Raw genomic sequence first — 13,021 nt, 5'->3', positions numbered from 1 at the left:
TTTCTTCGGATTCAGACAATGATTTGACCGACAAAAGTATGGAAATGCTCTTAAAAAGAATTAAAGGTAAAATCTTTTCAGCATCCTTCTCTACCAAGAAAAACGTTTTACCTTTAATTCTTTTTAAGAGCATTTCCATACTTTTGTCGGTCAAATCATTGTCTGAATCCGAAGAAATATCACCAATATCATATTAAGCTTGTACGGATCAGACTTGGAAGAAAGTTTAGAACAAAACTTCCTATAATCTTTGTCATCATAGAGTCTTATGATCCCCGCTTTATGGGAACTACCATGACCAACGGAAAACATTCCGTCTTCATCAACGTTGTCACTATCAATCAAACTTTTTTTCCTCTTGGAAAGTGAAGTAGAGAATTCCTCTATAACCTCTTTTATCTACTTAGGAAATGTTAAATCCTACCTTTACCATCACTATTTTGAAATACATGTCGTTGCCTTCTCATTATCATTGTAGCTATAGAGATCAATAATTGATCAAAGACACACCCTATCAGGTACTGTATCCAAGTTATTCTCTGTATCCAAGTTCATCTCGAGTAATAGTACCACGAGGATAATCACCAAAGCCACCAGACAACTTTATGATGCCAATGAAGCAAGATGAGCTATTCAATGAAACTCGTATTGTAAAGAAGAAGAAAGAGACTGATTCAGAAAGGAGGGTCGAGCCTCGACTATATACATGTAAGCTTAGAGACCAAAGTTGGTCGCTAAATAACGACCAACTTTGGTCCCTAAATAAAAGGGACCATCAATATAGCTACCAGGCATGTTTGGTCGCTTTTTGGTCGCTTTTTATGCCATAAGCGACCAAATTTGGTCGCTTTTTGTGGTCGCTTTTGTCCGAATTTCTAGTAGTGAGTTGAGATGCTCATGTTGAACTCGATTAAGACCTTTGGTGAGAATATTAGCAGGTTGATCTTTTCTAGTGATGTAGTTGGTGGTGATAAGTCCTTGTTGTATTTTTTCTCTTACGAAATGACAATCAATTTCTATATATTCGGTTCTCTCATGATAAACTAGATTTGCAACTATTTGTATAACTGCCTTACTGTCTGTATAAATGTTAACTAGAGCTTTAAATTATGTGTCTACCTCCTTTCGCACACCTAGAAGCCAAACCAGTTCTGCTACAGTTGTTGCAAGGCTCCTATATTCAGCTTCTGCAGAGCTCCTAGAAACTGTAGTTTGCTTATTAGATTTCCATGATACTATAGAGTCCCCTACTTTAATTAGGAAACCAGTAACAGATTTCCTTGTGAGTGGGCAGACTGCCCAATCTGCATCACAATATGTAGTAATGTTGTTGCTGTAATTACTAGATAATAGGATGCCCCACCCTGGTTGATTTTTTACATATCTAACAATTCTTAAGGCTGCTTCCAAAGGCAATGTCTAAACTCCAATGGCAATGGTTGGCCTTGTTACTGTTAAATATAATAACTTTCTTATGAGTCTTTGATAGGCTGTTGATCTGTTAGAGGGCCTTCTTCTTTCTGTTTGGATTGTTGTTTCGAAAGTTATAATATGTTCGTTTTGTCATTTGGAACTTGTTTGTAAATTTTAGCTTGATTCCGGATTAGTTAAGCTTGAATCAGACGCATGGTTCGAAGTTTGAAGTTTAGAAATTTGAATAGTTCATTAAGCTTGAATTGAGGTGCGATTCATTATTTTGATATTATTTTATGGGATTTGAGCCCTCGAGTAGGTCCATTTTATATTTTGGGACTTGGTATGTTCTGATAAGGTACCAAGGGGCTCAGGTGAGTTTCGAGGTAGTTTTAGATCATTTTGGAGGATGATTTCATTGCTGATCTGCTGATTTCTGATGCCTCAGTTGTTCTTCGCGATCGCGAAGATGTAGTTGCGATCACGTAGGTAATATTGGAGCTTTGCTATTTTTATTGGTGTTTGTGTAAGTAGCGTCGCGTTCGCAAATGCTGTGGGACTTGAGCATCGCGTTCGCATACTAAGGTCACGATCGTGTTGGTATTCTGGGAGCTGGAGAACTCTTCTTCGCGTTCGCGTAGCTTTTGACTTTGTGGGCATCGTGTTTGTGTCGCAGTAGTATATAATGCATAGGGAATTTTTGTGGCAATGTTGTTTATTTTTCGCGGTCACAAAGCTTTTCCCGCGATCGCGATGGGTATTCCTAAAGTAGTATTATAAAGTACTCTATTTCGAAGGTTTTTGTTATTTTATTATATTTTGAGTTAGGGAACTCGGATTTGAGATTTTTTTGAGGGTATTTTCACCACACGGATTATGGTAAGTATTTTTTACTCGGATTTGATTATTTTACACGATTATATCTTTGATTTCGACATTTGATTAGTGAATTTAAAAGAAAAATTGGGGAAATTTGTCAAAACATTCTAATGTGAATAATTGGGTTTTCAACATCGATTCGGAGTCGGATTTGAGTGAAATTAGTATGGTTGTACTCATATCCGAATGAGTTGTCAGAATTTGTAAGTTTTGTCGGGTTCAAGGGTGTGGCCCGGGTTGAACTTTTGGTTGACTTTGAGTATTTGATTAAAGATTCAACCTTTATTGTTTGGGTTAGATTCCTAAGGCACTATTTGATGTTTTTGAGTTACTTTTGGCTAGTTTCGAGTAGTTCGGAGGTTGATTTGCGCGGGATGGTATTTTCAGAGTATTATTTTGGCTTGATTGATATAATTATCTTACCTAAACTTGGTTGAGACATAATTTCCTGAGTTTTTTGCTATAGCTACGTGCTATGAGTGGTGTATATGTGTGGGGATAAGCCCATGTGCGTGAACAAGGGTATTATCCATGCTCAGGGTAGTGTTTAGGCTATGATATGCCTTGAATTAATTGATAAGCTTCATGCTAAGAGGTTTCTCTTATTTGTACCCCAATTGTGAGCTATTTGAGCCAAGTTTGAGGTTACATAGAGGTTAATCTCCTTATTAAACCTGATAATTGCTATTTTGTGATGTAGTTACCTGATTAGAGCAATGATATCACACTTACACATGCATATACCTTAGCATGTCACTTATATCATTCCAGAAGTATGAAATTTTATGTTTTTTGATCATGTACATGTATTCTTGCACATCTGCTTTATTTTTGATATTGAATGGACTGGTAGCCCGTGACCACATCGGGCGAAATGTGATATATAGCGTGGGACCGCACCTAGAGGATTGTGACATATAGCTTGTGACCATACTTGGTAGATTGTGATATATAGCATGTGACCGCGCCAGACAGATTGTGATATATAACCTGTGACCAAGCTGGGCGGATTATGATATTGAGCCTGTGACCATGCCGAGCGGATTGTGTTATTGAGCATGTAACCACACCGGGTGGATCCAAATATTAAGCCCGTGACCACACCAGGCGGATTGTGATATTGAGCTTGTGACCACGCCGGGCAGATTATGATAGCACATGAGTTGTCCAGATACATGTGGATTCGGATCCATCCGCCTAGGGTCAACCTCTCATGTGTCTTCTTGATGGTGTACACACGGATTGCGACAAATCGATGGGTTTCTGGTTGTTTTTGTTTGGTTTGGTTATTGAGATTTTGATGTGGGCCTTAGAGCCATGATGCGATTTCTATTTGGATTAGGTTGCACGCCGCAACAGATTGTTTGATATTTTGTTATAGCATTTCATCTTTACTTGAAATTTTCCGTGGTTGTTTACCTAATTTATTTGCATATCTTCCTTATATGGTGGGTTACTGACTGAGTAGAGTACGTTAAGAAAAGTATGTGCACTAAGGTAATTTTATCGGTGATTTCATGATTTGATCATATTACGGTTCTATACTTGTTGAAATAACGAACTGTACAGGTGATAACGAGTATCATTTATAATTCTTGCTTCTATTATCTCTCCGAGGTTAATTATCTCTCCGAGCTTAATTATGACTAATTGATTATGAATATTAAGGAGGGAAATGAAAAATAATTTGGAGGAAGTGTAAAAAAATGTCCTGCTCTTGGACTTATTAAGAGTTCAGTAAAATGCATAAGGCTTGGTGGCCATTATAAGTCAATTGCCGGGAAAATTTATATATTCTCGGCAAATAATCAATTGCCGGTAACATTGGCCTTTACATAATAAATTAGCGGCAAGTATGTTATTGCCATTATATAATTTCCGCTAAAAGCCTTTTTTGTGGTAGTGTGATACTTGCTTAGTACATGAGATCAGTTGTACTCATACTAAACTTTTGCAACTTGTGTGCAGATCTTGGAGCTGAGAAGCTATGTATGACAGAAGCTGGCACTAAAGATGTACCTGCCTTTTGGATATAGCTACTACTCATCCTTGGTAGTTTTAGATTCGAATTCTATTTATGTACATTTCAAACAGAGATTGTATTTACTTCATATCAGTTTTGTAAATCTAGTCATAGTGGCTCGTGATTTGTACTAACAATTTATTGGGATTTCGTATAGACAGTTATTTTAATCACTGACCCTTATTATTCTCATTTGAGTTGTGTTGATTGTTATTTGGATTACCTAGCGGGTTGGGTTAGGTTCCATCATGACTAGATGGATTTTGGGTCGTGACAAGTTGGTATCAAAGCTCTAGGCTCATAGGTTCTATGAGTCATGAGCAAGTGTCTAGTGGAGTCTTGCGAATCGGTATGATGACGTCCATACCTATCTTCGAGAGGCTACAGGGCATGTAGGAAAATTTTCCAATATTTCTTTCCTTATCGTGTGGCATTGATTCAGCTTGAAGCGTTTCTATTAAATTCCTTCCACTCACTCATATGTATGTGAGTGCTCAGTATCAGTTGTGCATCAACGACTTGTGATTTCATGGATGAGGTGCGAGATGTGTTTTCTGTGTTCTAGTGATGGGCCAGTCTGGAGGACTTGAGGCTAGTGTTGCACCCCATGTTTTCATATGCAAAAGTACGTCATAAGTCAATTTATGTAAGCTCAGAAATGAGATCGTCTTTGAAAGTACATAAAGTAAGTTGATAATGTTACCTTGGAGGTTACAAATATTTAAGAACATGGATAACAAGTACTAAGAGGGTTGTAAGGCTTAGAAGCTAAACAACTTGAAGAAGATACGTTTCGTCGAAAGTCGACAAATTGAGAATGTTATAACATGTACTTTTGGGGTTATACTAGGGTGCTTAACATGACAAGGAGGTTATTTTATGAGTTATTTTAGTCATATGATAGTCGGGTGTTATGTTTTGAAGTCAAGCAAGTTGTGGAATAAAGGATGGGAAATGTCATCACAAGTTACATTCATAAATATGCTCAATATATGTGGAATTACGAGATGGTTCATCTAGAAAATCTACGAGTCTAGTTTCTAACACATTAAATGTTTGTCTATATAACATTAGAGTAGAGAGTTATTTGCATTTTCGCAAGACCGTGCAAGCAGCTCCCAGTGGGACCTACTTAGGCGGTGGTCGACCTACTTCAATTTAATAACGATTTGGACACCTAATTTTTGCTCATTTTTTACTCAACTTTGTCTCCAAACTCCTCCTAACCCTCCTAAGCAGGTACCATAAGGGTTTGAAGGGGAATCCAAGTGATTACACTATATTTCAACATCTAAAGTTAATTCTAGTAAAGAACAACACCTCTTTGAGGTTGTGTTGTCATTGAGGACAATTGTGGGCTGTGTCTGGATGAAATTTCAAGTGGTTGCTTTTGATTTAGGTATGTACAATACTCTATTACATATTCTTAAAGTTTCTTGTATGTTTGTTTCATTATTTGAGCAAGATACTACAAGAGAAGACTTGAAATATTTTGAGATATTATTGTTCTTAATGGACTATTTTGGGAAGGTTGTTCCATGAACTTTAAATGGTTGGAAACCTTGGAAAATGACTTGTTTATGCAAATGAATATATTTCTACATGTCGAACTTGCTATTGGTATTGTGAATAGGAAGATAAAGGACAATATAACAATAGAAATTTGTACTTGTTGTTGTCGGATTGTTTGAGTGTAGATTAGGTCATTAATAGGAGGTTAGAAGTCCTCTGATTGTGCTTCGTATCATTTTGGACATGTTGTTAAGTTAAATAATGTGTGATAATGGGGTTGAAGGGCGCTAAAGGGATTCAATCCTAGCTTGCCGCTCTTCATGATATGTTGATGATTAGTTATTGAAATATTTTGTACCCTACTGTTGATGTTGTTCTTATTGTATTCCTCTGGTTGTTGTTGTTTGTTATATGATATTATAGGAGGACCTTGTTATAGGGGAGATGCTGCCCGAATTTACGTAAACAAGCTACTAGCTTAAGTTACGGACTTACCCTTTACTTAACACTGATTTTGAATCTCCTTATGTTGGTAAATTGAGTTGAGTTGTTTGAAGAGTTGCTTGGAGGGTATTAAGGACTCAACAAGGTTAAGGTATGGTAAGGATAAACCCTTTCTTTCTTTTGGCATAATCTCGTAACTGCATGCGTTTGATAACGAGACCTAAAGAGAAGTTTGTACTTGTATACGGCGAAATCAGAGGGGCCAATTTCTCGTTGTTAAGGCATCTCAGAAGATCACCTCGAAGGCTCAGGACCACGGATCAAATACCCTCACTTGAGGATTGTTGACATTCGAACTTAGGATAACGACAATCTCGATAATGGTAGAAATGGGAAGCTTCCTAGGCGCACATCTAGGACTGACAGAGCATAGTGGACTACTCTAAGACCCGAATCAGGGTGTCATTTAGTTGTCATATATCTGTATCTTTGCAATTAATGCTTGTTGTACTATGATGCGATTCCTCTCCTATATAAAGGGGATCCTTGTCACCTTGTAAGGGACTTTTGCTTCAATTTCTCTACACAAAATATACAAGAACATTCTATTTTCTCTCTAACATATTCTCTTGATATTATTGCTTTCATTTATTATCTTCATATTTGTTCATCATTTATTTCTCATCATTGGCCATAGAGAGCCTTCATTGATTTATCTATAACTGTTAGTCGTACTTCGACCCCCCTCGATAGCTCCCTACCGAGCTTCGGAATCAACCTCGAGGCCCCGAATCAACAAGATCAAGGCCTCAATTATTGACCCATCGGTTCGGTTATCCCCTATCTTTAACTCTTATTTCGTTTCCAAGTCTCACACACATAGCATCAACTGCTTAACAACTAGCATAAAAATAGATCATGTATTTTTAGAATCCCATAATCAAATTTAATTGTTATTACCATTTTCACAGTAAACAGTTTGGCACCCACCGTGAGGCTAAAATAATAGGGATTATTTTCTTGTTAGTTTCATCACACAACGCAAGATATTTTTCACAATTTTTCTTGTCCAAGATCTTCGATTTCATGTCAAAATGTCTAACTCAGTGAATGGAGGCGAAAACAACAATCAATAGGACCACGGAGAGAACGATGTGGATGTTCCAGGTATTGGTGTGCCACCACAAAACCCTGGGAATGCGCCAGAACCAATCCCCGTGGATGTGGTCTCACGCGACGCCCAACGCATCGACATAAGCTCCCACACTGACAGGAGCGTGCACCAAGGGGATCCACAAGAAGCTCAGAAAACCCCGACCAGGGAAGAGCGTGAGGTTAGCCTTCATGTTATTTTGGAAATGTTGCAGGCACAACAACTGGCTATTGCTCGGCTGCAAAGTCACTAGAAAACTCCTAGCACGGTAGCACCGGGGACAGCTCCCCCGGCAGAACAGGTACAGGAGAGATCGCGCAATAACGGGTCGATGACCGATCCCATTATCGTAAAAATGCTCGAGGACCTCACCAAGATGATCGAATCAGGTGAGAAGATGATAGAATCCAACGACAAGAAGGTCGAGACCTACAACACCAGGGTCGACCAAATTCTGGGTGCACCCCCGGTCCTGAAAGGTGTGAATTCAAAAAAGTTCATACAAAGGCCGTTCCTAGAGGAAGCGGCCCCGAAACCCATTCCAAAGAAGTTCGAAATGCCAGAACTCCCAAAATACAACGGGACCTTAGACTCCAATGAGCATGTTACTGCTTACACTTGCGCAGTAAAGGGCAACGACATAAAGGACGACAAGATCGAGTCCGTCTTACTGAAGAAGTTTGGGGAAACACTCTCGAAGGGAGCAATGATGTGGTATCACAACCTATCTCCCAACTCTATTGGCTCATTTGCCATGCTGGCAAATTCCTTCATAAAGGCACATGCCGGTGCCATCAAAGTAGCAACAAGGAAGTCTGACGTGTTCAAAATCAAGCAGAGAGAGAACAAAATGCTGCGAGAATTCATATCTCATTTCCAAATGGAATGGATGGAGCTACCGCTAGTCTCCGACGATTGGGCAGTGCAAGCCTTCACTCAAGGACTGAATGAACGATGCTCGGTGGCTTCAAAACAGTTGAAACAGAATTTGGTCGAGTACATTGCTGTGACCTGGTCGGACGTCCATAACCGATACTAGTCAAAAATGTGGGTCGAAGACGACCATCTGGGAGCCCCCTCGGGTTCAGTATACCCAAACAGGCTTCCGACAAAGGAACCAAATCTAAACAAAGAAAGATATCAACCATATACCGAAGACAGGAGGAACGCCCCGAGACACAACCTACCTCGCAATGATCGAAGGATAGACCAAGGACAGGATCCTCGGGGACTCATCAACAGAGCCAGAATCGATAGGAACGCAGGTCCAACGGGGGCACCTCACTTATCAGAATACAACTTCAATGTCGATGTATTGGACATCATGTTCGCCTTAAGTAAAATCAGAGATGCCAGGTGGCCCAAGCCTGTACAATCAGATCCTTCACAAAGGAGTCATAACTTAGTGTGCGAGTTTCACAACACGCACGACCACCGGACCAAGGATTGCCACCAACTCCGAGAAGAGGTAGCTCGACTACTTAACAAAAGGTCACCTCTGGGAATTCCTCAAGGACCGAGCCAAAAATCAGTTTCGAGAAGGAGAGGCGGCAAAAAAGAACGAAACAAATGAGCCACAACATGTCATCCACATGATCGTGGGAGGCGTCGATGCCCTGCTGGAACCCGTAATGAGAAGGACAAAAATATCCATCACTAGAGAAAAGCGAACTCGGGGGTATATACCCGAGGATGCCCTCACATTCAGCGAAGAGGACACCGAGACCTTGTCTCAACCTCACAATGACGCACTGGTAATCTCTTTCCTTGTAAATTCTTTTCAAATAAAACGTGTACTCGTGGATCCAGGTAGCTCGACCAACATTATCAGGTCGAGGGTGATAGAGCAACTTGGACTGCTTGACCAAATCGCGCCCGCCACTCGAGTCCTCAATGGATTCAACATGGAAAGTGAAACAACGAAAGCAAAAATCACCCTCCCAGGCACCGTGGCCAGCACAACCCAAAATGCCAAATTCCATGTCATCGAAGGAGACATGAGGTACAACGCCTTGTTTGGACGACCGTGGATACACTGAATGAGAGCAGTACCGTCCACTCTACACCAAATGATGAAATTTTCGACAAAGGATGGGATTGAAACCGTCTACGGGGAACAACATACGGCGAGGGAAACAACGTCTACGGGGAACAACAACCGTCTACGGGGAACAATGTGGCACCAACACCAATACCTCCGCTCACAAAAGAGTCGAAGGGCAATCAAGCCACAACTTCGATTAAGACTGATTAAACAAAGTAAAGGACCGTACCGCGCCCTCATCTCGAGTAACCAAGACATATCGGTCCTCGTAACATCGCTGACACATCCCACACTAAGGTATAACCATCTCCTTTTTATTTCATATTTCATGCTAACCCTTATGAAGGCGCCCGACAGAAGCAATCAAAGCACTAATCCAGCTCGAAGACCTTAAGGTTTTAAAGCATCCATTGCACTCTTTTCCTTCGACCGAATTTTTATCCTAGGAAGGGTTTTATCGGCAAGGTTTTTAACGAGGCAACACCTGCGTGCTACCTAAGGAAGACTCAACAAGTATTCGAGGCTTCTTTTGCAATCAATCTCGAACACTGGGGGCATCCCCCCAGAAGACCATCCGCTCGGAAAAGCCAAGAAATGCCAAATGGGGTCCCAATAGGAAAATGATGTATCAGGCCAAATGGTTGAAGGAACTGTGTCCGTATAGCCGGGCCCCTGACGACGAAAACATGTACACTTGTACCAAATAATTGAAGGATATCTTTTATCAAAGCACCTCACACTCCAAAAGAAGCTCGACACCTCCGCAAAAATGACTTCTCCACCGAAAACATCCGGAACACTCGGGGACTGGCGTCAACAATTCAACACCTGTATGACCTCCGAGTCGGGACTCCAAGCTCATAAGCCCTCAATGAGGCAACATGAAAATCACAAAACATCTCCAAGGCCGAAAGTGCCCGAATACTCGGGGACTGGCATCAAAATCTCGAAAAATGCATGACCTCAGGGTCGGGATCTCCGAAATTGCAAGCCCTCAATGAGGCAATACAAAATTTACAAGTAACGACTTCCGAGCCAAGGTACCCTCGATGACTCGGGGACTGTTGCCAATCGCCATTCATTAAAAAACCTGAGGCCATAAGACCTCGAGCGGGCAGACTCGGTCTCGTAAGACCTACAAAAGGCATCAACTATATCTGTAAGACCTCAAGCAAGGCATGAACCACACTTGTACCAAGTGACAATATCTGTAAGACCTTAAGCAAGGCATGAACAATACTTGTACCAAGTATCCAAAACTGTAAGACCTCAAAGGCATGTAACATTTGTAAGACCTTACTAAAGGCATAAACCCGATCTCAAAGTTTCGGTTATATACTTGTAAGACCCCTAAACAGGCATACCCTTGATATTGATGCCGAAACTATCTCACTCGGGACTCAAAGGCTCCGGCCGAACACAAATGACTCCGGTCACAAGGCTGCACCAGCCAAACTAACGCGACTCGAGGATGTCCTACCGTCGCTACAAAATTACAGGCCTTCAATTACTTCGAATCTACTTTGAAAAGAACCGGTTAAACAGGATACCCTCGATATAGGCAAAAGAGCTTCGACCATATTAGCTCCTAAACATCGGCTTTGGGATACTCAGCCATCGAGCCAAAACCTCCCAAAGGTGCTCGATCATCGCCATATAACGACTCATAATCGAGGTTTTTTATTAAGCCGTCGAAGAGTCAGGCAAATACTATTTATCCTTATCGAGGGAAAAATAAAGCCCACATAAATAGTTGCATCGACCAAAGCGTAAGAGCCATTATCGCCAGCCTAATGAGCCTCAGGGACACACACACAAAAGGTCGCTTCGACCCAAGGCGTAAGAGCCACTATTGTCAACCCACACAAATGCAAAACTTGAGGGTCGAATGAGCTCGAGTCGTAACCCTATTTGGAGACTGAACCTAAAATAGATAACTAAATATGCCTAAGATCAAGGTGTAAGAGCCATTGTCGCCAGTCCGCATGAAAGGCTGCATCGGCCCAAGGCGTAAGAACCATCCTCGCCAACCCACATAAAAGGCCACATTAGCACAGGGCGTAAGAGCCATCGTTGCCAGATGACATAAAAGGTCACATCGACCAAGTGCGTAAGAGCCTACGGGCCAGCCTAATGAGCCCTAGGGCCATATCACGACTCTAAAGGATTCCTACCAACACAAAAACCAGTTCACCTGGCCAAATTCAAGACAGGAAGGGATACAAAAGAAATAAAGCCACAAAGTTTTCTTTTATACATATATGCGAAAAACAATCTCCGTCTACAAACATGCTATGAAAATGCTACATACAGATGGCAGAATCTGTGCGTCCCCCCCGAGGGACTATGGCTTGCCGGCCTTATCTTCGCTTTCTTCAGCATCGGGCAAAAGTAACCGAGTGTCACGCTTGTCCGCCCTCGCTCGCGCCAACTATTCCAAGAGGGCAGAACCCCTAGAACGAATCTCATTGAGGGTCTTCTTCGAGATTTGCAGCGAGCGTATTCTTCAACCCTCTTTTCGCGGTCAAGGATCCTTCTTAGCTCAGCTTGAGCATTGGCAGCATCCTTTGAATAGGCCGCCATCTCATGGTCGGCCTTAGTTCGGCTCATTGTAGCTTCTGCCCGGGCATCAACGATCTCAGCCCTGACCTTCGAAAGCTCGGACTCGAGCTTCGCAATCATTTTTGTCTCAACCAAAGCATTATCACGAACTAAGCGAAGTTGAGCTTCAAAAGCAGGAACTTTAGCAAGAGCATTCTTCCCCTCTAAAGCCTGAGCTTCCGCCCGAGCTTTTAGCTCATCAAGCTCATGCCTGGCCAGGCCAAATTCATCCCGAAGGTGCTCCAGGGCCTCCATCTTTTTCTGCAACTGAAATAAACAAAGTCTTAGCTTCGAAAACTAGAAGGTGGAATGCACGCTCACAGGGAACAGAAAATTACCTGCTCCTTCAAGTAGCTCTCATAATTCAAGCTTTGGCCTACCTTATACCGCAAGTACACCAACTCGACCTCCTTTTCATCACAAAGGAGCCTAAGGGATCTCTCCTCATCTAGAGCTTTCCGCAGCCTGGCTTCATGACGAAACAACTCGAACTTAAGCTTGTCGAAGGCCTGCAAAAGAAAACCTATTAAGGAAGGGAAGGCACGAAGCCCGGAAGGCCTATGAAAAAAACTCACCATAAATTGAAGCCGCTGGGCTTCCTCGAAGGCCGAGCGCACACCTGCCAATCCGGTTCCTCCGTCCCCGAAAAAGTCGACTCCGATTGAAGCGCGATCGCTCGGTGTATGCGACCCTGGGTTTCTAGTATCTCCCGAAGTACCGTCGACGGAAAAGGAAGGTGACAACAATGGAGAAACCCTCTCTCCAGAACCAAGAACCGCAGAAGCGACAGGCTCGGACGATGCTTCCGCTCTAAAGCCCCGGTCCCATTTTGCCTTGCTTTGAATGCTATCGCCCTGTAAAAGCACCTCTCGCTTATTATTGTCGTTCTTTAACCTGGAAACTGGCAACCCTTTTCGCTCTCCAGAGGAGCGCGGCCTTGCCTCGAATGACT

The sequence above is a fragment of the Nicotiana sylvestris genome, chromosome 4 (genome assembly GCF_000393655.2).
Source record: "Nicotiana sylvestris chromosome 4, ASM39365v2, whole genome shotgun sequence".
NCBI lineage: Eukaryota > Viridiplantae > Streptophyta > Magnoliopsida > Solanales > Solanaceae > Nicotiana > Nicotiana sylvestris.
Note: the sequence above shows the minus strand (reverse complement) of the source record.